A 23,999-nucleotide genomic window follows, 5' to 3' on the forward strand; every position below is an offset into this window, starting at 1 on the left:
CTTTGTTTGCCTTGAAGTATCCATTTATTTATTTATTTTGCCATTTTTAAATATTATCATAGGGCCCAGTTGGATAAAGGAGCTTTCAGGAAATTCCAGTTGAGTCATAATTTCATACTGAGTTGTTGACATGAATAGTATTTACAAGTCGGGCGTTGGTAACTGGGGTAACTGTATGAAATACATCACAGCTGGACTCTGTCCTGATTGGCCCACCTCGCTAACTGTTGACTGAAATCTTTCCAGTCAGGTCAGTTTGTAGTTTTTGAACTCGGCAGGTTCGACTCATTTAGGCTGGAGCAGGTGCTGCACTGACACACAGTCAGTATTGTGATGTCTTGAGATTTGGAAATTCTTAACATGTGAATAAAGTTTCACCCTTGTCGAGCCTTCTGTGCGGATTTAATTTAATTTCCCCTAAAAATGCAGCGAGACTTTCACCAGTCGAACTCCCAGAAGGAGGTGTGATGGTGACCAGACCCCCTCCCAGCCTCTCTGTGCCCCCCGCCGAGTGAGCCGGCATATCGTCCCCAGGTTGCGACAGCCCTAATTAAAATGTCCTTCCTCATTATCATCGATTGCCCCGTGCATTTTGGAAAACAACTGCAGCGCTGAGCTCTGGCAGCGGCGGCGACGGCGGCCAAATATAGACATGTGACACTGGTCTTTAGCCCCGTCAGATGGTCCCGGTCCGACATGAGAGCGAGAAAAGTGGGGCAGCAGCCGAGTCTCCCCAGCGGACTCTGGACCAGAGCTCAACACACACACATAAGACCGCAGATGGCCGGTGCCCCATTCCAGGGTTCATCAGCCACGAGGAGGGAAAAGAAACACACATAAGAAAAACAAACTTCCAGCCATTAACGGTATGATTTATTCATTAACAAGTGTGTGTTGTGGAGAAAGTTTCCCATTTGTAAAAATCTGTGACAATATTTATAAATGCTGAGCTGAGCAGTCGTTGGTCTGGACCACTAAAATCCCTTATGTTGAAGGACTTTAGCATAATGAGGCATTTTAAGGATGCTAATGAGAGATCAAGATGCAGAAGATTGACAAACTTTAAATTCATTATTTTACAATGTTTTCTACAATATAGATAAGACCAGATGTCCTGAAACTAATAGTATGACAACTGTTATGTTATCTTCTACATCTTCAGTGGCTTATTCTAGGTCTGCTGGACATACAGAAAGATTTTTGTATTTATTTTACAAGATAGTGTGAGAATTACCTGAAAAAGGTAATTTGTAGATGCAACAATAATATAAAGGGATGTTAAGAAATACTGTCTGTACCAACTTAAAGTCAATGTATTTAATCATACAGCACATTTAAAAGTCTTTACCAAACACTTTCTGGTTCTTATATATAGTATTGTTTTTTTAATAATGTCTCAGAGCATGACATAATGAGTTGGACAGTGTAAATCAAAGAATTCACAGTAAGAAAAAAACAAAAGTCATGGAGAGTATGTTCAAGACAATAAATGATTACCTTAACTTCCAATAAATTACCATATATTAAATAAAACTAGCTACTTTAATTCCAGTTTTAGTTCTATTTTTGCACCAGCTAGCCGCTAGCATTAGCTTCTGTAACATACTTTATGCACTTTTCAAACTATTCTGATAGAAAAAAAATAGAAACTGCAGATTTAAAAAAAAAAAATAACAAGAAACATCCTTCATTTTGCAAAAAAGTTTTTATGCTCACTTCAGGTTGTTTCTGACTTTTTCGACATGTTACTGAATTTTCACATCGTTGTTTTCCATTCACTTCAAATTTATGTTTGACCACGTTTCTGTAACTTATTTTTTTAGCACGTTCATGCAAAAGTGCTGCAATACAAACAGTTAATGGAAACAACAAAATTTGAAAAAACTTCAGCAATTTTGCCAGAGTTTTTACATTTTTTTATGCTACCTCGAGATAGGATGTATTGTATTGTATTGTATGACTGATAAACAAAACTCTTATTTGCTTCTTCCTTTTCTTCATGATTTTGTAGTTTTGTTTCCATCTTCTTCTGCATGTGTAATGAAGCCATTGCTGCCACCTTCTGGCAAAGCTACACAGCTTATCATTGCTTTGTGTATTTTAATGTTTATAAAGCACCTTGTAAGTCCAATTTTAAAAGGTGCTGCGGAAATGAAGTTTTGGAAAGTTTATTAATAGTTGGAAAAGTTGGACCATTTCTCAAATTTGCTTAACAGTTACACTTTTATCACAGTGGTTTCATCTGAGCTTGAGACTCTGTTGAAACTGAAAACAGCGAAGTTGTAGACCAGGTGACCAAAGCAATGAGCTAAAGGTTGCAAAAACGCTCCGTAGAACTGCAAAGTCATGTGTAGTTTGTGTTGCCCATTCATATACACTACAAGAATGAGGGCAGCTTTCAAATTCATTGACCTACAGAGGCTCCTATTTGACCTAAACTTTCATCTTGTCGTCTAAAAATACTCAAACAGTGAAAGGGCTCTGAACAGCAACATGTTGCCATCAATCATTCATCAGCCAACGTGGGCACTGGAACACGTCACCCAATAAATGATTCATGGGAACATATTGCCGTCCATGAACCATTTCCCCACCAATTTTAGACATTACTTCTAGGATCCTGTACGTTCTGTACGACCACAAATGCCTCGCCGCCGCTTTAAATACCAGCGTGCATTTTTATGACCGAGGCTTCGGGCTTCTGCTGCTTGACGGACAGATGGACGGACGAATGGACAGACTGAGTCGGGCAGACAGACACACAGGCATGTCAGAGGAGGCATGTTGCCGGCTGGCGAGGCTGGAGAGAGGGAGCATCTGCCGGTGGGTTTGAGGAGCAGCCATGGCTTCTGTGAATCAGGATCTCCCCCGACGCCGGTGTCGGGCCAAGAAGGGCCGTGTGAGTGCCAACGGGTCAGGGGAATCACAAATGGTTCAAAATATCATCACCTAAAAGGGACGAATTATCGAAACCTTCTGACATACATTCAGCTGAATATAATGTCTCATTTTACCCAGTGACTGTACGTCTTGTTCTTTCAGCACCATTATTTAAAGAGATAGTTTCATTTTTCTGGTAAAGCAGAAGGTAACTTCTAAATGTGAAGCATTTAAAAGAAAAAATAGAGAAAAACTTTATCATATTTAGCCTATGATGGAAAACTAAGTGCTAGTTCACCCAAAACAAGTCATACAGATAGGTTAAGATTTTGAGAATCCTTTAGGAGCCAAGCTTCTAATAATTAGGGATGTTTTTGCCCCAGTCAAATCTGAGTCTTTTAAAAATGTTGTATCGCCTGACACCAAATACCATTTTTCTACATATTTCACATTTCAAGTGTTGCAGATGAGCTGTGTCTGATTTTACCACCAGGTGGAGGCTCTTACTGTTTCCAGAGCATTGTGGGGAGGTTTAGCTAGCAAAGGGGCACCATGACAAAGTCTTCTATGAGGCTTAATGGTAGTCAACAATACAGACAAGGTCAAAATCAGTATATGACCAATAAAAAAATAAATAAATTATTACTAATTGATGTAGGCCCACATGTTAGGTAAATTACTTAAATTTACAACAGGTCAGACGTAAACAAAGGATGGGGCTTAGGTTTTCACTAATACCAACCAGTTAGAAGGCGAACATTTCCAGAGCATTGTGGGGGGGTTTAGTGAGCAAAGGGGCACCATGACACAATCTTCTATGAGGCTTAATGGTAGTCAACGATACAGACAAGATCAAAATCATTGTATGATCGTATAGAAAGTGACTCTTTTTGTTCCTTTAATTTCTAATTGCTATAGCCTCACATATTAAGTAAATTACTAAAATTTACATCAAGTCAGATTTAAACGAAGGATCTGACTTAGATTCTTACAGACACCAATCAGAATATTTCTCCTAATAATGTATTTGTAGTCATGAAAAGATCAGTTCTAACATCATCACAGCAACATCAAATCAAATATAGCAAACCAGTATATCTCAAGGTTCTTATGCAGAATACAGAAGTGTGAAATTTGGTTTTCATGTTTAGATATGTATGTTGTTTCAGAATTTAAAAAAAATAAAATTATGAGTGAAGGCTCTGCGACATTGGGTGGATAAGCCCCAGACCTTCCTGGCAACAGATTGTGTTGTTTATCATAAACAGTCAGAATTTAGGTCAACTGACCCTTTATGGCTGGTCAGGACTTCCCAGTGTTGTGTAGGAAACACTCTAGAAAAGTAAAGAAATGTACATTATAATTTCAAAGCAGCATTTTGTCACATTTTAAAGAACAAGAACCACCAACTGTTTACTTGAAATGTGACTTCTTTGGTAGATGTACTAACCTTTGCAACCTTGAGTGAAATGTTGCAAAAATACATAAAAAATAAAAAAAAAGGAAAAATTAGTTGCAAAATTGCAATGGCCATTTGAATGTGAATGACATCTAAGTTATTAACTGAGAAAACAGCTGACACATTAATCGTCAATGGAAAGAAGAAGTCACAACAGAAAGACACCTGGATATTAATGTTGGCGGTTGGAAGTCTTTCCAAGGTTTCAGGAGTTTGTAAAGCTTGAAATCTGAGTAGGTGAAGCATCTTTCAAGTGGGTAAAATGAGTCATTTTAAGGCTGTAAAATACTCATACTACTCCTTTAACATAATAAAAGCCTTTAAGGGTAACAATCGTCCGAATTCCCCACGCCCGATTGGCGAAGCTCGCTCCTCCCTGCTGGTTATCTATGGAGAGCTCACCAAACACAACCTCAGCCCATTTGACCACAGGGGAGGCCTGTCAATGGCCCAGATAGTTCTGGTAATTTCTCAGCGCTGACTTCTCTGCTGCTTCCTCTGCTGCTGCTGTGTTTTACATATTCAGAGAGGGAATCGAATATGGGGGGACTCCCTTTGTTCTGGCATGTGTGTGCCGGATCACCGGGGCAGGGGCCGCGCTCTCCTCCGCGGATACGCCTTGAAGTCGAGAAAAGGCGTAAGGTATATTTGAAATACTGAGGAGAGAGGAAAAGGGAAGTAAACAGGATTAGCGTTATCAGCTGCACTTGCAAAAGGGGGGAATGCACAAACACACACGTGCTGTATATATTTGCAGCACTCACACAAGGAATTGCAAATGAAACATGAATAAGTAAAGCAATAAAGCATTCTCTTGATACGCTAGCCGCAGTCAGAGAAATATTACTCTGCTCGGACCATGTGAGCAAATAAGTGTTTTTCTTAATCTAAGTAGTCGAGCGCGATTCTGAATAGAATGATAATTGACCTAAATGCTCCCCTTTCTGACGGCGGTGACAGCGACTCATGGCTCATAATGCCGTGGAGGCGCAGGAGGCGAATATGAGGGAGGCGCCGATGCTTCAATTGCAACCAAACGGGCGATCAGTTAAAATAAAAAAGCGCACTCGCCACTCGAAACGTCAAGAAAATGAGCGTTTTCTCCTCCCCGCGGCGCGCTGAAGAATGAACGTGATTTTCTGAAACTTGTTTCTGCGTGCTTTCTGAATATCACATATTAGAGGGGCCGTTATTTTGAATATCAGCCCTTCCCTCGCTCGCTCTCATCCCCCCTGTTCCTCCCCCAGCGGTACGAGCGGCAGCAGCGGTGGCGGATGGTGCTAATTTCAAAAACATCATCTCCTCCACGGCGAGTTCAGGAAGTTGATTTATAGACGGTGCTCGCGGAGTTAATTGCAGTGCGCGACACCAATCAGTCTTTGGGGAGATTTCTAAGGCGAGCGGGGATTAAATCGACACCCAGCACAAACAAACAAACAAACAAACATATTCATATCTCCCGTATTTATTTATCAATGTTTTAGATTGCACTCTGCCTCCAAGATTGCCCCCCCCCCCCCCCCCTTTTTTTTTCTGTCGGAGATTCAATAAGTTGACAGAAACATTGTCAGCGCCGGGGTGTCGCTTTATATCGGAGCTGCCAACAAATCTGTCTTTGGGAAAATGGAAATGTATGTGTTAAGCACACCCAAGTGATGCAGGCCCACCGCCCCTTTCTAACTGAAACCCTCCCAGCAGCCCCCCTCCCTTGTTGGAGAGTCGCTCCTCCACAGAATGATCATGGTTGTGTTCGGGAGCATTCATCTTGATTATACAGACAGAAATGCTTTGATAATGATCTGCGGGAGACGGTCGTCAGAAGTTTGTCAAAAAACACTAAATGTCAAATCCCCGGCGGTGGTATCTAACTATCTGGTGGTGTCACACAGCCTGTCACACACACACACACACACACACATATTGAAACACACACAGATTTGGCCAATGAGACGTATGCCTCTTATTGCCTCCCACTGTATTGCTGTGCTGAGAGATGGAGTGGAGAGCACGCAGCTGCAGACCTACAACAGCAGCGTTTGTTAGGTCATCTGGCACAAAAACACTGCGGGAAAATGGAAACACAATTTGGTGTGGAGCTGTTTGTGCGCTTCTTGTGTAACTGTGTTTCTATCAAAGCGGGTGAAAGATGTTGGTTCCAGCGGATTCGAAACCGTGAAATCTACGTTGCATTTCTATACATGTTGGCATGATGTTGCTACACCCATGGCTCTGGGTTCAAATTTCAGATATCAAATGTCATCTTACAAATCGATAGACAAGACTGGAAACATTTGGAAAATGTAATAATGAATCCTAACTGACGCTTTATCGGTGGCCCCAATATACTGCATGATAAATTGAATCGGTAACAACAATAGAAAACTGCATTTGAAAGGTGAAAACCTACAATTTTTCAGAAGGGAATGTTTACATTTTGAAGCTGGAGCCACCAACTGCTTCACAACAGTTAATTTTTTTATTTAATTTATCCATCAGAGGAGGCCTAGTGGTCAGAGTTGGTAAGCAAGGAGCATTGTGAGGGTTTAGCTAGTAAAGGGGCACCATGACAAAGACTTCTGTGGTGCTTAATGACATCCAGCCAGCACGTGTTTTGTTAAACGGAGTATACAGTATCAGTGCCTGACCAAGACAAAATGTGCCATTTTATATTATCAGATAAAGAATTACTAATTTATAATTCCTACAAATAACGTATTGTTAGCTGTTAGTGTCAGTTCAACCAAATTGAAACAAATCGAAATTGAAGGTTATTTTTCTTGACAAAACCATGTGTAACAAATTATACATAACTTGACTGTTTGAAAACCAAATTTATTTTTCTGTTTTTAAAGTTTCTGCCTCCAATTTCTAATGAATATATGCCCTTTAAGCCAGCTGGCAGGTTATGAAGTTCTGAGTGTTTATTAAAACTCGACTTGAGTCACACGATCCCACAGGTTGTAAATAGACCTACAATTTCATAATCTCTTTTTGTGTGTTCGTTCAACCGTGGAAAGCTGAGGCAGGAAGTCTGTGTGTGTAAACCATGATACATGTTTATAACCCACAGTTTGGGTCATATTTTACTGTTCGGCTTGTTTTTCTCTTTGTTTGACTGACCTGGAGGATGATTTACAACCTGTTTGCTGCGCTTGGCCTCTCATGCTTCTACTGTCACGCTTTGTCCTTGTATCAGTGTCTCTAAATGCCCACATCTCTGCTGTTAAGTTGGTCAGTGAGATGGTACTGATAGAATTCCTGCCTAAAACACTATATATATAGAAAATCATAGGCTTCAGTTGTGCAAAACTAGAATTATGCTTTCGTGTTACCTCATTTTGTTACAGTGCATGTGAGTATATTGAATAATCTAACAATATTCAGCACAAATTGAATCCTCCTAGCACTGTTTTATGCTTTATTTTTCAAAACAGCAAGTTTAAAACAAATTTTATTGTTGAAATAAAAAAAAAAATTGCACTGAAACAACAAAAAGAATATTTGGATTCTTAACTTTTCAGCAGGAAAATGTGTCCAATCTGAGTTTAAAACTGCGACATTCCATTTAAATCACAATATTATAGATGTCTAATTAAAAAATTCACCAAAAAAACCCCAACAAGATGTGCTATACTCATGAGTTTCTCAACTGTGACCAATAATCATGTGACAAAAACATCCTGCAACTGCTCGGCTGACCTGCAGGCAGTGTTCACACAGAATAGAGAGGAGTGTGGAAACGGATTGGATACATTAACAGGAAAATACAAGGGATCAGATGAATAAAATAAAAGCAACATGCTTCAAAAATGGTATACAGAGGAGCAAGTTGTTGGAGTATTGTAAAGGTATAGATAGTAAAATATCTAAAATATGTGAAGGTCCTTTTTTCCAGTACTTGAAACATCTGTGGGCACTTGGAAAAAGGTCGTAGATGTCAAATTGAGGTGTTTCTGCAAAACAAATAGTCAAACAAATTCAACTTCTGCTTTTTCTTTTTTGTAATTTATGGCATTCTAACTGTGTCATGCTGCAAATAAGCCATTTCCAAGTTTGTTCTGCTTGTAGTCATGGTTGTTCTGTTTCCATAGAGGTACAGGACTTTACATTGCAGTGAAAAATGAGCCTTTTAGTACTGCCTGTATTAAAAGCAGCTTTAAATGATTAAAATGATTCCACAGATTCCAGAAATGCATTAACCCTTTAAGCTTCAGTCAATTCCAGCCGTTTTCAGTACAAAAAATCGCTAATATTCTATTTTTAAATATAAAAAATTACGAAAAATACGGGGAATATTGGACGGGCATCGCGAGGTGCATTTCCTTGAAAATGACCGATTCGGGGATTTTATACCGACTTCAGGACATGTTTTGGATAAAATAGTTTACTGGCTTGTGTCATCTGGATGTAAAAGGTTGGATTATGGCTGTTTTTTGTGGAATCTTTTTTTTTGTGTGTAATAATAAACCCGGAAATGTGAGTCGCGCTGTGTGCGTTGAAGCCGTGTATAGAGAACGGATGGATGAATATTTGTTTTTGTCGGACAAATGTGTTTTTCTCACCCGCTGTGGTAATCGCATCTGAAAGTGGTTTATACCGGCGGATTCATGAGAATCTAAGCTTTCCATCGGTGTATAGTGTTTGTATAATCGTGTTTGCAGCCGTCGGACATTCTTGAAATTCCTATGCAAATTAGTAGGTGTACCGCCAGCAGTACACTGAAGCTTAAGGGGTTAAAGCTCTTACTTTACCTGTAAAAATAGTAGTTTTATCAAGCTTTTTTTCTCATTTACTTCCATGCTCAGGTCATGTGATGGCAGCTTAAAAATCACTGGGACAGATGGTGAAGCTCCTACTTCAGGTAAGATTGATGGGATTTCTCTTTCTTCCACATGCAAGAAGAATATAGAACCATTTTGGGCATCCATTTAGCATTTACTCATTTAAATCATATTCAAATCCTATCAGTCACTCATCTTCTAAACTTTCATCCTTTTCCAAAATCCTGTTTCGGGTGCATCGTCTTTAGCGTCTGCCTCATACTGCTTCTCAAACTGACCTGTGTTCAGCGTAAAGGTGGAAATATTCCACAATTCAGGACCAAGTATGAGATGTTTTTTGTTGTATGTGACTGATACCTTGAAAAAAACTTGCATAAGTGGTGCAAAATTGAGGAAAATGTGAAATTATTGTTGTCAGTGTGATGTAAAATCTCAACCTTCTGCCTCAATGCTAACCTGACAGGAGCGTATAATGTGACTACAGGCGCCACTTTATATATTTATACATGTAAAATACAACTCAGTCTGCCTTTGTCTGGCTACAGAATCGCTCTGTCACACACGCACACACTGTGGAAGCAGCTTTATAATTTAAATGTTAATGGCATCACAGGTTTCACTTCGTCAGTCGGTGGCTTTAGGAAGAGTCGATCGCGTTCACAAATGCCGCCTGGCAGGTACTAAACGGTAAACGAGTGGAATTCTTCTTTAAAATGCTAATGAGGGTCGACTCTCGTCTTGAGTGTGTGTGTGTGTGTGTGTGTGTGTGTGTGTGTGTGTGTGTGTGTGTGTGTGTGTGTGTGTGTGTGTGTGTGTGTGTGTGTGTGTGTGTGTGTGTGTGTGTGTGTGTGTGTGTGTGTGTGTGTGAGTGAGTGAGTGCACTTCACAGCCAGGCGGCCGCTGTATATGCATGAGTGCTTGTGTGTGCATTTGCAGCTCTAAATGAACTGCCAAGCCTCCAATGCGATTATGCTATGTGACCTTTTAGCACGGCTGACATAATGTACAGGATTTAGTTCATTATTGAGGAGCCTCATGCAACACATGCTTTTTATTTTTGACAAGCGAGATCACAAGAAAGCCAGAAAAGAGCTGGGTTTTTTAGCATCTGATTGAGAGTTTTTGCAAGGCCCGAGGTGCCCGTCGCTTGCTCACGTGTTTGTTTTGCCTCCACATATGGCCGCTGTGGCCGCCGCCTGCCACCGCCGCCGACAGCCTCCCCGGTTTCCCGGCGAGCAGGCAAACATCTTGGTACAAACGTGGACCGACCCTCCCTTTGGCTGACGTCCAAACTCCGTCTCGCGTCTTCTGGGAGAACAAGAGGAGAAATGGAACAACTGGTTTTAATGAAACAATTACAAGACACTAATTATTATGTTAATGTTTTGCTACTATCATCAGCCACCGCTAACAGCCTCCTGCACCTAGAGGTTCAGAGCCTGCCGAGTGTGTGCTCCGCTGTGTGCTTTTTCCTTTTCAGCTAGGTGGGAAGATGGACGTTTTTCAATAGGCAGCTGTGTGTACGGCAGGAATGTGTTGAAATGTAAAAAGGGCCACAAAGCGCCGGCTGTTGTCATTGAATGTCAGGTACATTAATTCCCATAATGCTCAGCGCAAATAAATTAGCAGCGGGGTTGCCAGTGATTCAAAGCCATCAGTTTTAGGTGTGTGTGTGTGTGTGTGTGTGTGTGTGTGTGTGTGTGTGTGTGTGTGTGTCGTGGGCTCAGGAGACAGGCCTGCAGGCGAGAACACACACGTACACGCAAATAAACACATGCATCATGCAGACACATGAATACACACATGTAAACACATGCATCACAGGCTGCACACACACACACACACACACACACATGATAAGCAGCAGCGCCGAGGCCATTGTTAATGCAGCAGCAGTCGTACATGTGTTGTGCATTAAAGGATAATTCCTGCTTCCTGCTGCGCAGAGAAGCAACCAGGTAAGAGTGTTTGATGACGCTGATGCAGCCAGTGCTGACATTCATTTACAGATTTGGTGATTCCAGTTAAGCAAGAAATGCCCTTGTGAATATTTCATAGTTGTGGGTGATGAGACAGTTGTGAAGTGTATCGTTTATTGACACCGCAAGAAGAAGATAGTAGTTCAAAAAAAATGTTTGATAGTTTGACGTAACGGTTATTCCATCTTGAATCATCAGGGGCCTTCTGCTTGACCATGGATACTGTGGAATTTTAGATTGTTTGATATATAAGATACTTTCTGAGATCGTTTTTGAGAAAATTTCCCATTGACCCATTTTCAGCACGATGAAATTTGACACAGCTTTTATATGACAATGTCAAGAACTGTGAAAGTAAAAATCCTGAAATTTCACACTTATTTCTCATTGTGTCATTGATTCTGAATCTACGCTATCAGACAAGAAGATCAAATAGTCTCTCATTATGGAGAAGTTGAATTATGAAAAAAAAATAGAAAATGAAGACGTCATGATAAGTACCGTCGTTGAGATAACATTAACAAAAAAATAGACTGCTAGTGATATTTTCTGAGCCATACGTAACTACAGTACATTTCACCATAATATAAAATAAAACACAGAGTTCATTTAATATCAAACATTTGGTTACAAAAATGTAAAAAAAAATAAAAGTTTTTAGATAAGTTGTACCACACAAAAAAAAAAAAACTTGCTCGATTCAGTTTCAAAATGATCATCAGAATAACTAAAAATATACTTTTTTTTTAATGTTCGGGAATGCGTTTTATTTTTGAAAAATTTAGCTTAAAATTTAACCCAGATGTAAACTGCTATGGAAGCACATAATGAAAACAAAGTTGGATAGCATGTAGGACTGAAGCTAATGATTATTTTCTGGAATAATTGCTTAGTTTTTTGGTCTCTGTATGTCGGAAAATGGTTAAAAATGTCCTCAAGTTATCCATAACCCAAAGATATTCAGTTTACTGTCATAGAGGAGAAAAGATACCAGGAGCTGGAAAAATTCGGTGATCCGGTTGACCGATTATCAGAACAGTTGCCAATTAAGGTAAGAGCTGATTAACAGATTGATGGAATAATCGTTGCGACTCTAGTTGCATGAATGAACTTATCAAACCTTTTAATAATTGAGCTCCTTCGTCCTCCATTGTTTCTGTGGCATTTTGCAAATATGTCAAAGCACGCTAGTCCACCACCACCTCCATCTACACCCACAGACCTCTTTCGGTGGAGGTTTCAGCCGCTGGTTGCCCTTCTAAGATGGTCTTTGCGGTCGAATGACATCCACAAACTTCCTCCTTTATGTCCGATAATAGCCGATCCAGACTAGCACGTTTGAACCATAACCTTCTCCAACTTGGTCGACCTCTATGCATGTCAAAGTTATACTTATTTGAAGTGTATCAAGGTGAGATGATTCATTTTTCCACTCTGATTTGTGCGTTTTTCATAGTTGTGTTAGCATCAAAATGAATACCTGTGCACCTTGATAAACAGACTAAATTGATTCAATTCAATTTAAACCTTTTCTCTGCTGGTCTTTGTTTTTAATTCAGGGATTCTCAGCATAGACTTACACAAAACATTTATTTTTTTTTGCCAATCAAAATCTGTGGAACCTTCGTCTTACAGCTGATTCTTACATTGTTGATTTGCTGCCAAACTACTCACATTGAAGATGACAGACTTGTTGCATTCTCACCTCTATTTCTCTGCTAAACTTCTTTATCTTTATGGCTGGACGTCACTAGTAGAAGGTGAGAAAATGTTTTTTGTTTTTTTTTTTCTGTGCAGTTGGGGTGGAGTGACCCTTTAATTAAAGCAGTTGACTCGCGAGACACTGGCTTTTTGTGCCCATTATCGCACATTGTTTGTTGCCGTCGCTGCACTCTCAGCCAGGTCTCCTTTAGAGCGAGCGTTTTTTTTACTCTCGGTGGGACTACCTGGCTGAATGATGGGTCCATGAAAGCAGCAACAATGTCCCAGACTGTCTGCCATAAGTCAGTGAAAGAGGTGATTCATGAACAGTGGGCAATAGGTCTTGGCTCGGACTCTTTGATTGAAACCTGTTTAGCAACAACTGCTAATTTCATTACATGGTGTCAGCGCACACTGAGCGACTCCTAAAGGGCCCGCTTTGAACTCTCAGGGCCCAAACAATGACACGGGCCAGTCGGGGGCCCTGATGGGAGTGTGACGGGTCGGCGGTGGGTGGAAAAACAAAACCTCTCCAAAAAAAAAAAAAGGTTTTTCATAATGCTGAAGTCTGTCAAATATTTTGATATGTCCCACACACCATGGTGCAGCTCCTCCTGGGCTTTTTGCCTTTCAGCGGGGGAACAATTGACTTTCTTCACGATCAAGTCGTTCGCCTCCCCGCCTCCAGGCAAAACCTTTCATGAGGAGCCATGGCTTGCCGTTGCAGCTGTTCCGCTGGGGTTCTTCCCATGGACACCGGGGATAAAAACTCTTTGAGGAAGCTACTTCAGTTGTGTGGCCTTGCAGGTTTCTCTTTTTTTTTTTTCTTCCTCCCTCTCATCAAATGTTGGCTCAGAAGAAACTTTTGGGTTGTTTTTTCTTTGTTGGACTGAGCTGGAGATTTTTTTTTTCCTTTGCTTTTTGTCTTTGGTAGAGTGAAGATACATCACAATGATTCATTCTTGCTCGAGATTCAAAATCTGAATTTTCAGAGCTTTTGTGTCACCAAAATTACGCAATATTGAATGCTTATTCAACAATCAAACCTGATTTCTCTTTCATATTAGCCTTTATTAGAGATGAGGGTGGAAAACGTAAGACAAGATTGCTACTTTGCGTTCAAGTTCTCAGCCTTAAAGCTAGGCTACATAACTGCATCAAATGAATATGTTTTGCTGTACATATTTTTTTACAGTGTGCAAACCAGATTTTTCATAACACTAGTAAAACCCCTCAAAAATAAGCATTGTTCCAGGTATTTTCTGAAATTTAGACAGAAATTCTACAAACTAGATTGCAGTTTTAAGAAAGGACACAACTGTGATTTTTTAGTTATGAGGCTAAATGCTGCGTGTAATGACTGTAAGATGTACATTTTTTTAATGTTTTTTTTTTTTTTTTACAGGCTTTGCATCTGATTTTTCTTCAGTCAAGTTAAACTGTCAAATACTAACAGTTCTATGTCCATTTTCTAGAAATAAGACTGGAAAATTTAAGACAAGATTGGTGCTTTAGGTTCAAGAAAACGACACAAGGGGGATTTTCAGTTCTAAACCTAAAAGCTAGGCTAAATTGCTATAAGATGTAATTTTTTTTGCTACATTTGAACAAGATTTTTCTCAAATCAAGTGAAATAAATGAAATACTAGCAGCTCTGTGGGCACTTTACGACAAGCTTGCTGTTTTAGGTTCAAGTAAAGGACAGTAAAGGGTTGATTTCCAGTTCAAAAGCTTCTCTGAACGTCTGTACATTTTTTGCAGCGTGTGCGACTTTTTGCAGCGTGTGCGACTTTTTGCAGCGTGCAGACACCCTCTGTAGCAGAACTGCAGACTTTCAGAACATGCACCATGAAGGTAACTTTGTAAAGTTCACTGTGGATAGAGGAGGCATATGAATATTCATGAAAAATTACCCCAGCTCGCCATTCCTGATAGCGGGCCCTTTTCTGCCATGGTATTAGGCCTGTAAAAGAGATGAAAGGCTTGCGAACCATCCCCACTTCCTTGGCCTTATACTGGGACACAATGGCCAACCAGCCGCTCAATTAGTCTGCCATCTTAGACTGACTGTTTGACAGGTCTAGCTAATTGTTAATCCCGCCATAACTGTTGCTCGGAGTAATTAATCATGTAACAAAAGGGCTCTCAGCGAGGCAACCCCACCACTGCGGATGTGTGTCAAACCAGGAGGCGAGAGCTAAGAAGCATCAGAAAAGGTTGTCCAATTTGCAGCTGAGGTTGATCAACAAATATTTAATCTTCATTTGCGGCACCTTAGTGGCGTCGAGCATCCACGTCACGCTTTTTTTCTACCTCCGGTTGTAAACAAGTGTGAGATCTCCTGGCTTATGTAAATGGGAGCCCCACAGGAAAGGGTTGCAGGGGTCAAGTACCATTCATCATGAGATGGAGTGTCATTTTCCCCACTTCATACGCAGGCAGCTGCTTAAGAGGACCGAGAGAAAAGGAGGTATTCTTTGAGGGTGGAAGAAAAGGCAGAGCCGAGCACAATCCCGGCTTCAGAGAGGAGATGGCGAGGAGGTGGGGGGTTCGAACGAGAAACACAAGGTGCCACTGTGTCAGAATTCAAATGTGAGCGCAACCGGTGATGTCATTCACCTCCCCAACCCCACCTCGAGTCATAAGACGAGTCCGCATTCCTGGGAACGGGAAACGGACACAAAGAGCCACCGTGTTTTGCAGTTTAGCAATACTGTGACCCATAAGTGATTTTTTTTTTTTTCCCCCCCGTCGGTGTGTCCAAACGATGATTAATATCTGTTTTCTATCTCTGTTGCAGCAGCAAACAAGAGCATCTCTTGTTCGGATGCTAAGAGGAATTCGAGGCTTCCAGGCACTGGGAGCTCATAAAGGCCAAATTGGATAATTTGAGGGAAAATGGACAGAGGTCACAACTCATCTCCATTTTTTGTCATTTGCTCTTTGTCAGATTTAAAGATAGGCATGCAGGAGAGGAGATGTGTTGTCCATGGAAGGAAGGTTCAGGGACCTTTCTGGGTTGCATATTTGAAGAAGGAAAAGTCTTGTGCTTTATTTGTCCTCTGTGAGCAACAATCAGCAATCCGACACACGGAAAAAGGAAAACCTGGTGATTTGAGAGACAAAACAAAAGCCTCCAGGGAGCCACTGGTCGTCCCGCCGGCAGCCCGGCCGGCCGACCTCCACCACCGCCGCACAGGACCAAAGCACAATACCACACACAAAAACCTGCAGACAATAAACAGAAACAGTAGGAATCCTTCCCTAATTTGACTTGCTCCACAGGTGGCCACCAGCTGCTGCCGAACAGGTTACCAGGGGCCCCAACAGAGGAGCTGGGATTTTCATTTTAACTGGAACAATGGGCAACTGCTCAGGTCCCATAACCGGGAGGTCGTTTCTTTCTCCTTCCTCTTTTTCTTTTTTTTCTATTTTTTTTTTTTAATTTGGCAGTGCCTGGAGGTAAGTCGCAGCTCCACGGCAGCAGACAGTGAAGTCTTTTGTCTCAACGTCTGTGCACAGAAATGGGGGCTATCAGAAAATTCCCCCCGTCTTAGTTCACATGATTCAATGAGAGCCCTGTGTGTCAGTCGGAAGGCTGTTCTTTTCTTGTCTATTCACATTGTACACCGGAGGGAAAGACCCGCCGAAGGCCTGCTTTTACTCATCCAGCAGGACTACAAACTCGGAATTCATTTAACTCACAATTACACTTGGCTTTTCGTGCAGAATGGCTCCTTCAGTTGTTTGAAATCTGCTCTTCCACGTCGGTCTCGTTACCTCAACGGGAGCCCCGATAAACAGCTAGAAAAACAGCCTTTTGTCTTCCAGCTCTGGCTGAAGATTCGCAGGCAGGCACATGGTCAGATTCAAGGAACTTGTCTCCGCTCGGATGAAATATGAATCTTCACAGAGGATGTCTTGCAGGCAGAAGGGGCTTTTCCAATTATCCCCTGACTGGATCTTATGCGAGCAAAACCAGACCGCACTCCTGAGGCAAAAACAGACACCTGACCGCCCATTGAGTGGAAGCAAGTTAGCATAAGTAATTGCCGTAATGTGAGCGCAACATCGCTCTCAAGGAATCCACGAGAGTCTATTCAGACCTGGGAACAATGCTGGACGAGGAAAAAGTGCCACAAACTGCACAGCGTTAAATAATCCAAGACTTTTTCAAGACATTAAAATCTGCTGGCAACCACTGGGATTGCACCACCATCACATAGCTGGCACTCCAACTACAATGAACAATTTGTTTTATGCAAATTGAGAGTGATATTGTCCAAAATTACAAGGAGAATTGTTGAATTTTTCATTGAAACATTCTTGGAAAGAAACAATTTATGCTGGCAATTACAAAAAAACGGTGGTTGCTGGCATGCAGCGTGTTGATTGGGCGCTGCTAATGTCCATTCTGCTTGATTTAGAGCAAAGTTTTCTGTCTAATCAAGCCACACACAAAGTGAAATAGAGGAAGAATTGCTTAATCTGAATGAGAGTCAATTAATTTTTCTGCAGCAGTTCAACAAGAACAACTAAATTGATGTTTCTTTTGTGTTGAAGCGGCAGGAAAGAACAGCTGGAGGCCAAATGCTCCCCTAAAAATGTCTTCGAGTTGTGTTTTTGATGGAAATCCTTCATCAGGTTCATAAAAGAGGCTGCAATTTCTATTGTATTCTGTTCTGCTCATCAGATTAATATATAAATTAAGATTTCACACGTTCTTTCAGTATCTTACAATTGGATTTGGGAAATTTAGAAAATGTTTTCCAATTTAGTTTGCCGTGAGTTGACTGAGAGAGCTCAATGGATTTGCCCATCTCTCCAACTGTGGCGCTTGTTTTAAAGTGTCAAATGTTTAATTTCTGGCTCCGAAAGCATCACTTTTAGACTTATTTAAACTAAATTCACTCTTAAACAGTCAATATCTTTGGAAGTTTCATCCTCTTGACTATAATTCAAGGTTTTTGAGAGGATTTGGGTTTGGCTTTGCCCACAGATGTTACCATTACTGGGAAATACAATGGTGACTGTACTTTCTATAGATATTTCACTATTTATTCACATTTCACCATGCTGAATGTATCGTCCAACAACTTGCTTCTCTGGTCACTGCTTTTGAGCCATGCTGCATTTGTTTTATTGATCCATCGTGTTTCATTTCCCTCTCAGTCTCTCTAATTTGTTTCCATACTTGTTCCTTGTGGCCTTGTGTAAACACTGCCTGCAGTTCAGTCGAGTAGTTGTTGGATTTTTGCAAACAACTTCACAGAATCTGGTGCAAATGGTTTATTGTTGGAGAATTAATGGATTAGGCATGTAGAATCAAGTGCTTCTGATGAAATGTTGTTGTTGTTTTTTTTGCTTTAATTTGGGTAATTTTTCCCACAAATTACATGTCACGCGTGATTCATTCAACGACTGTAGGATTCTTACTGTTTTTACAGCTTCTAGTTTTAAAATGGTGTAATTTTGGCAATTTTTAAATATAAAATTAAAAACATCAGACATGTTCTAGATGTCTTAACTTTGAATTATTGGATTGAAACATAGAAAATGGTCCCTCTCATTGATTGTTATATCTGCTTTCAGGCATCAAATGTTTAGTTTTTGGATTCTAAAGCATTATTTTTGTACCAAATTTTTATACAAGCATATGTAAACCACGTAAAATCTCTCATGTCTTTAGAAATTTAAGGTTCTTTACTGTAATTCAAAGTGGCTAGAAGAAGGTTTTGAGGTTTGCTTGACCATGTAACTTGAGTTTCTCCATCAAATTACATTTAATAATTGGATGATTTGCAAATAGAGCTACTATACGTGGTTGTAGTGACACCGAACCAACATTAGGTTGATGATGCAGACATGTAATCAAAATATACTAAAGGCTTCAGAAATAAATGGAAGGAAATCAGATTATTGCCTGTAACCACCTGGGTTCTGCAACTGTTAATTTATGTGGTTTTGTTATTATTATTTTCTATATTCTGCCCTGACAGGGGCTCAGCTGAGCCGTGGCAGCAGCATGCCGTCCCTCGTAGTCACCTTAAACCTCGGTCAGGGTGCTCAGCCTGTCCTCCTCCCGGCGCCCGAAAATAAAACTTTCATCTCCCTCGTCATCACATCCTGAACTTGCCCCCACGTCCCTTCATTTACATTCACACAGCTGATGTTTGTTGTGAACAGGCGCTGTCAGAGAGGATAAAGAAAGGTTACCTGGTGGCTGAGAGCGAGATGCTTTACACCAGCAGATTTATCCACACTGATGTTTTGATGTCACCACCGGCTGCTCGGGGCACTTTGCTGTTGCAACGAACCAAACCCCAATCAAATCTTTGAAGTAGTCATGTATGCATAAGCGCCGTCTACCTTAATGCTAAATAATTAGCAAGCGCGGCTCACTGGGATTGCTACCTCAGGGCTAAACTTGCTTTTCCTGCTTTGATCATTACGTTAATTAAATCTGGCTCCCTTGACAGGTCGAGGGCTAAAAAACAGGTAGGTGTCATGGGCACCTCGGCGCAGACAGAAGCACCTGGTGTGTTTGAGCGCTGCAGCTGTCAGCGGCGATGCCTTAAGAGTCAGACGGCAGTGGCGTTAATTCGAACCGATGTCCCAAAAGGGGAGGGGAGCGGCTCAGTCGTAAGACACCCCGATCCTCCGCTCTGGAGGCGGGCGGAGGCTGCAGCTTCGCGGCAGCTTTGGCCAGAGGAGGAAAGAAGTCATGTTGTCAGACCTCAGTGTCAGCTCGCGTCATAACCAGCGCCTGGGGGACAAATTAGAAGTGTGTTTCGAGAAATGTGTCAAAAGTGTTCTCGGTCCACATCACAGCGGAGAAATCGTGCGAAGAGGGACCTAAACCAAAGTCAAATGCCAAGGGGAGTCAGAGGAGGGGACTCACCTATGATTTATTCAGATCAAAATGGCTCCAAACGATGAATAATTACACATCTGTGCATCCATGTGTAGTCTTTTAATGTAATTACTCATGTAGAGCCTGTATGGGAGGTCAACACACACTGTAAACACCTCGTGCTGAAACAACTTTAACTCTCAAGGCACTCATCATGGTTAGTGTACAAACACTGCTGCAAAGGTCAGAGGCCTCGTGAGTGTAGGTTTGGTTGCAACCGCATCCACTATGTGAATGCCATGTTCTGGATGTGCTCATGTTTATGGTATCTCACACCAGGGAGCTTCCTGGATCAGAATAAGCCTTCAGGAGGTTTGACAGTAAACATGAGCGGTCTGCGTAAAGCCAAAGTGTTGCCTTATCTGACAGAAGTCTGTTTTTGCAGGACGATATTATCAAGTCTAGTTATTTGTAAGGTGGCGATTGATGCCCAAAAGTTCCACCAGGCAGGACAAACCTCATGTTATGGAGGTCAGAGCAACCTTTTGTAGTCTGACAGGCAAAACCGAGGGCGAATTTAGTCCAATAAACATTAGCGTCTGAAATTCAGCCCAACTTTAGAGCTCAATCATCTTATTTTTTTGCCAAATTTGAGGGCAAAAATGTGCAACACAAAAGTATGCATCTTTTTATGTCATTAATTGTTGATCATTAATTTGTAGATGCAGATTCACCCATTGGTAGTTCCTTTCAGCACAAGATTGCGTCAAACACAGAAGCGTCAAATCTAAGCTTAGACTTGTAATAGTTGAAACTGTTTCTTAAAAAATCACCCAAAATAAACCTTTTGCAATAACCTGACTCTGTAAAAGGATTAAAATTCTCTACTACTTGGTGCAACCATGAAGCCATTAATGACTCAGCTGCAGCCTACAGGCACATGACAAAAATTCAGAGGAGTTTCAGTTGAACTGCAGGCAGTGTTTTCACAGAGCATGGAAATAAATTACAAATGTAAAAAGTAAACTACAACATGTAGAGTCACCATCTTTTGATCCAGTATTGGTCACACCTGTGGGGAAAATGCTTTACGTGTTGATTCTAGCTTTTTTCAGTTCTTGAAATAATTAATAAGTTCTCCTTTCTTCATTGATTTTTAAATAATTTTTGGCATTTTACCTCATCGTGCTGCATTTTAGATGTTCCTGAATTCTCTCTCCCTCTAGTCGTCATTCTGTTCCCATGGAGGTGCAGGACTTTATGTTGCAGTGAAAAATGAACCGACAGTGAGGAAAAATGTGACAGAAGCAACAACAAAGGGTTCAAAATGTTTCAGAAAGTTGCTCAGACTGCTACTGTAACACTTTGTTATATTTCAAGTTTTGAAAAACAACAAAGATGCTTTAATTTAAGCGTTGACTATATTTTAACCCACCCTTCATCCTCTAACTGCTGGATGGGGCTCCCTCCTGCACAGAGGCAGAAATGTCTCCCTGTCCACTGTGGAAATAAGGCAAACAACATTAATTTCATGTGAAATAATCTAGATTGTGTTTGTTGGATGTGCTCGCGTTGAAAAAGGACTTTCTGCCTGAGCCCAGCGGCCTTTCCTCCACATCCTCATCCAGCGCCCCACACCACAGAGCGTTCAGTAGTAATTAGTGTCTTCAATATGTTTAACCATCCCACATACCTGTTTAATCAAACCATTTTCTGGGCATGTATTCAAGCTTCAAAGGCAGCGTTTGAAAGGGACTCGGAAAACACAAAAGCGAGTCGTCTCTGAAGCTCCTTTTGATCTAGATCATTAACGTTTTGGAATCAGAAGTTGACATAAGGCCCGGTTTTGTTGCCGCACTCCTGGATCCGTTTCTGTGCGGTGGAAGTTGAAGATGTTTGGAAAATTGCTCCGATTATAGTGTTCATGTGCCATTTGATACCGGTTCCAAGAACAAGGGGAGCCGCAGCCAAACCAGACTACACCAATAAGAGCTGGCGGAACTGGCCGTCCTTTCATAGACCACATGGTCTCTTTACAGAGTGGACACATTTTATTATCATGGTAATGGACTTTGTAATTCCGGTGTGAACAGCCCCACCCTGAGAGAGCTCAACACCAATTAAAGCCGCGAGTGTCAAGGAACAATAGTTTACTAGAAGGGCAGAATCTAAAAAGGCCACGTCAACAAATGCTGCTGTTTTACCTTTTTTAGCTTCCACTGCAGCCCAACGCCAACATACATTCAGGCTTTTTGGCGGCACGCTTCAAAGATGGCTTCCACCACGGAGAAGTTGTTGCATCGAGGGACGCGTTCAAAGCGAGCCGATGGGAGTTCTTCATCGCCCTCCAACAGCGACTTCAAATGACGACACAATGCGTTCTTGGACGTGGTGAAGAGGCCTCCCACACTGAAGCTCGCTCACTCTACCCAAAAAACCCTCCTTTAAAAAGAACCTCGTCCAGCCTCTTTGAGGGGAAAAAGCGCTCATCATCACATCATCAACGGACTCTCCTGTCTCTGCTTGCCGCCCGCGGGCAGAGTTTCTGAAAAAAATCACAAGAAATTCATTTCCTCCCTGGATGGAAAATAACAAAGGCATTCCTCATGACAGGCCTCTCTTCCTGTCATCTGCAGGCCACAAGTCTCCTCATCTATTAATAGAAAACTCCTCCTCACTGCTTCTTTATCACAACCAGACCAGGTGATCTGATTAACAAACAGAGGTAGAGACACATAGACGGTGTGCAGTTTCCAGGAGGGGATGCTGTAGTGTGCTGCATTAAATATTCAGTTTGATTACTCTTTACTCAGTAGCACATTTCTGACCTAGTTCAGAGTAATTAGGTTTACACTGTTCAGCCACTTTAGTAAACAGGGATATTTTCCTGGTGAGATAACTCTCAGTATCTGGGCTCAGAGCCTCAGCAGGGATTATGTTCGATCTGAAGGCGATACCTATCTATATTATGTTGATGTTTCTACTTTAATAACACACTCTGTCCCACCGGAGAAGCTCACAGTGGATTTTCTAGTGTCTTCACTTCGACTGTTGTGGCTTTAATGTGAAGGAGACGGCGCTAATTTCACCTCCAGTCTCCATTTTCATCGAGTGGCAAACATTAGCTTTGGTTATTTTCTAGCTACGGCTGTTTTCAGAGTGCAAAATGGTCAGTTTGTCCAATTTATAGCCAAAAAAGAAGCTCTGCTAGTTGCTCCAAGTCATATCTTAGTGAAAACTGTTGTTATTTTGTGGATTTCACAGAAACTCGGACACGTTGTTAAATTTTACAGAAAAAACTTTCACTGCCATTAGCATTGATGTACGTCAAGCAAGTAATACACTTTACAACTGAAAATCTCAACGAAACACTGGAAACACTTTTTTAAAAATGTATTATTGATATTATTTTACATTTATACCAATAAGGACCTTAGAATTGCGACAAATGAGTTATTTCAGATAATTCTGATCCTAATTTTACCAATATAGTTCAAAAGGTAAGACAAAAAAAACTTTACAAAACTTTATAAAATTAATTAGTTTATTTTTTAATTGTTAGCGATGAAAAAACGCACCACTTGTTATATATTGGACTAAAATAAAGCATCATAAGAGCGTCGACCATGTTATTCATTATACATGAAATAAATACACATAACTGCACATAACTCTCCAAAAATCATCATGATCGAGTCTCTCCTGGTTCTAATACAGTAATTTAAACTCTTACACTTGATAATCAACCAACCTCATTTGCTTTTTTCAGGAAAAATTACATTTTCTCTTCATATGAGCAGGTGTAGCTTCATTAGCAGCTCGCAGGTTTGTGTTTGCGCCTCGTTCTTCAGCGTGTAAACACACACGAACTTGCTGCAGTTGAACCGTCAGTCGTTTAAACAGTCAGACAGTCAGACAGACAGTCAGCCGGACCGACACTACAGTCGATCGTACACTAATATCTCGGGGCATCAGAAGCAGAACTAACAAGTTAAGCCCAAACATTGGGTTTGTGAGTGTGTACGCGGTGGTGGGGGCCCCATGCATACATCAAACAGAGACGGTCGGTCAATATTGGGGTATGGAGAATCAACACGCTTCTTTAAAAGGGGAGGCTTATGCTCAAACATCACAGTGGCAGTTTGCGGGGCCCGAGCATTTCCCGAGGCCCGGATCGCCATTTCTCATTTGTTGCATTAGCGGGAAAAGACGGCGTACAAATAAAAATTTCCCTGAGCAAGGGAGGTATCTTTGCATACAAAACAAGGCTGTGTGTAATTTCCAACAGGCCGAGAGGGGAAATGAAAGAGTTGGAGGAGGAGGAGGAGGGGAGAAATATGCACCTT

The 23,999-nt window shown here is 41.2% G+C and overlaps 2 long non-coding RNA genes across 11 annotated transcripts in view; one reads left to right on the forward strand and one right to left on the reverse strand.

Moving 5' to 3' along the window:
• Positions 1–23,999, forward strand: part of LOC110967283 (uncharacterized) — a 340,473-nt gene that overhangs the window by 207,992 nt on the left and 108,482 nt on the right. For all 10 annotated transcript variants that reach the window (XR_007938883.1, XR_007938876.1, XR_007938881.1 and 7 more), the window contains exon 6: positions 9,145–9,200. This is a non-coding gene — a long non-coding RNA (uncharacterized LOC110967283). The remainder of the gene's footprint in view (positions 1–9,144; positions 9,201–23,999) is intronic.
• Positions 852–22,320, reverse strand: LOC127531785 (uncharacterized). Its single transcript, XR_007938886.1, has 3 exons — positions 21,858–22,320; positions 10,276–10,428; positions 852–4,995 (listed from the first exon to the last, which is right to left on the reverse strand). It is a non-coding gene; the product is annotated as an uncharacterized LOC127531785 (long non-coding RNA).

This window comes from Acanthochromis polyacanthus, chromosome 22 (assembly GCF_021347895.1).
Source record: "Acanthochromis polyacanthus isolate Apoly-LR-REF ecotype Palm Island chromosome 22, KAUST_Apoly_ChrSc, whole genome shotgun sequence".
Lineage (NCBI taxonomy): Eukaryota > Metazoa > Chordata > Actinopteri > Pomacentridae > Acanthochromis > Acanthochromis polyacanthus.